The sequence below is a fragment of the Oratosquilla oratoria genome, chromosome 19 (genome assembly GCF_046742065.1).
Source record: "Oratosquilla oratoria isolate Oo_2021 chromosome 19, ASM4674206v1, whole genome shotgun sequence".
NCBI lineage: Eukaryota > Metazoa > Arthropoda > Malacostraca > Stomatopoda > Squillidae > Oratosquilla > Oratosquilla oratoria.
This window is the reverse complement of record NC_134795.1, coordinates 14,902,903-14,905,402: the sequence shown is the minus strand read 5'-3', so window position 1 is coordinate 14,905,402 and position 2,500 is coordinate 14,902,903. Positions and strand designations below refer to the sequence as shown.

General features: G+C 41.8%; 1 protein-coding gene across 1 annotated transcript in view; it reads left to right on the top strand.

The window, feature by feature from the left end:
- The window catches only part of LOC143035733 (acyl-coenzyme A thioesterase 1-like), a 26,157-nt gene that overhangs the window by 562 nt on the left and 23,095 nt on the right, over window positions 1–2,500 (top strand). The window lies entirely within an intron of this gene.

Below are 2,500 nucleotides of genomic sequence, written 5' to 3'. Positions count from 1 at the left end.
CCTATTAGTGTTTACCATTATGTGGTGAGGGAGAAGAGTAGTGCCACTATGTTTCCTTACATAGGGGGAAACTAACACTTAGTCACTTGTGATATTATTTCGTAAGCCCCATGCCTCTTCCGTAACTTATGCATCAGGTCAAGTTCCGTTACTCAGTAACGAAGGAGAATTAAATTGAACTTAAACTTTTCATCATTTTCTTCACGAATTCTGGTACAACGTATGGTCTTAGCTACACCAGAGGATTCCCTTAGGGATCCTCTTACATCCCACCAAGCTGCCTCTGCTCCGACGTCACTATTTTATTCATCCAATAACTCTGAACGTTACAAATAAGTGCCACCCTTTTAGGGCGTGACTTTACCTCCATGCACCAATACTTTTTCTCCTTCTCCACCCTTTTTTCCAATCAGAAAGACTGTTATACTGCCACTAGAAATCTTGTTTACGCAAGCAATTTGTCGCAAGCAGAACGAGCTCTATATTTACATTTAGTCACATCACCACCTTTCGATATCCTAATCTATATTTACAAATATCAGGCGGTAGGCTAGAATCTGGAACTCTGCACTTCTTATAATATGCAACTCTGCACTTCCTATTCAGCCATTGTTTCATAACAACCGAATATAAAACGACTATAGAATTTACATTCCTTTCCTCCTACCCCTCTATCTACCTAAATGTCTACCTCTACCGGCCTCTTACACTCACGTAGACTCAGGATAAAAAGAAATGCCTTGACTTGATCACCTCTCTTATCAGAAGGGTTAAGGGCTTTGTGTGCATGTGTGTTTATCAGAGATGTTTATGGTGACATGAAAGTTTGGCGTTAGCGAGAGTGAAAACTCTTCATAAAGAAATTAGAATTGCCGTACCTTTGTTTAAGAAAACTACCAAACTAATCTTCTTGACTGCCATTTAAATACAATAGAATAAAAAATCAGTCTAAAGATACTGAACGTATTCATTTGTATGGAGAAGTGCATATTGTTATATCACCTGTCTAAATTAGTTGAACTCTTAGAAAAATTATTTCAGGCAGAGACATAATCTTCTTGATTGCCATTTAAATGAAATAGGATTAAAAATCAGTCTAAAGATATTAAATGCATTCATTTGAATGGAGAAGTGCATATCTTCATATCACCTGTCTATATTAGTTGAAACCATAAAAAAAAAAACAAGACATCTTGCCGTGGTATGCTTTTTATTATTTTCAATTTTGAGCTTTCTCAAATGTCTGCCTTATCACAAAAATCTGATCCATGGAACCCCTACCTGTCCTAAATCCACACTGTTCGTGCTACTAATATGTCGGCGATCCATAAATACTCGCCCATAAGCCGCTTCCATACGACACGCACCAATCAAACTGATCCCTCTGGAGATTACTACACTCACATTGTTGGCCCCTTTTCCCGTGGAAAGTGGTAATCGATGTGCAGGCTCTACTCCGGGTCCCCGGCTGTCGTTACACGCGTGGTTTGATAATATATATGTTGTATATTACATAGGATAAATGCACTAGGGCACTCCTGACGTGGGCCGCATCAGGGGTTGGTAGACATCGACACACGTCCTAAATGGATTCCAATGGGGACATGATGTCAGACTAGGCGCTGGGGTTCATTACGGTAGGGATCAAGATGAGGGGATGTGGGCGTTATCGCAGGGGGCGCATTATGGGGTATGGGTACACTTGGGCCGGGGCGAGGGACTTGGCTATAGGAAGAAGGGGAACGAAAATTTTTGAGGATACTGGGTGCATTAGTGTGTGGGAGAGAGAGTGTGTGTGTGTGGGTGTGTTGGGGCTGTGTGTGTGTGTGAGTTTGTGTTTGTGTGAGTGTCAGAAGAGTGTTTCGAGAGTGGTGAATATGTGTGTTTGTGTGTGTAATGAGTTTGTGTGTATTGTGAGAGTTGTCGAGTGTTGAGTGTGTGGGTGAGTGTGTATGTCTGATGTGTGATTTAGTGTGTATGTGATGGTTGTTTGAGGTGTGAGTGTGCTAATGTACTGGGTAAGGGTGTGTGAGTGGAGTGTTATTCGATGTGTTGAGTCGTTGGAGTGAGTGTGTGTAGTGATTTGTGTGGTGGTGTGTGAGTTTGTGTGTGATGTGGATGAGATTACTGGTGTGGGTTATGGTTTTAGTCAGTGTTGTGGATGGGTGGTGGTGTGAGAGGGAGTGTGATGGGTAATGTTTGTGAGTGTGTGAGTGTGTGGTGAGTGTGTAAAGTAGTTTGCTGTGAGTGTATGGGTGTGTGTGTTTTGGTTGGTGTGTGTTTGTTGGTGTGTGGGTGTATACCTTTGTGTGTTAGTGGTGTGGAGCTGTTGGTGTGTATGTGTGTGAGTACCATGGGTTGAGAGTGTGGGTGATGTAGTGTATTAGTGAGTGTTGGTTGTATGAAGTGATGAGTGTGTGGTGGTTAGTGTGTAATAAGTGTGTTTTGATGGTTGTAGTTTTTTTTGTGAAAGTGGGTGGTAGTGTGTTTGTGTGTGTGT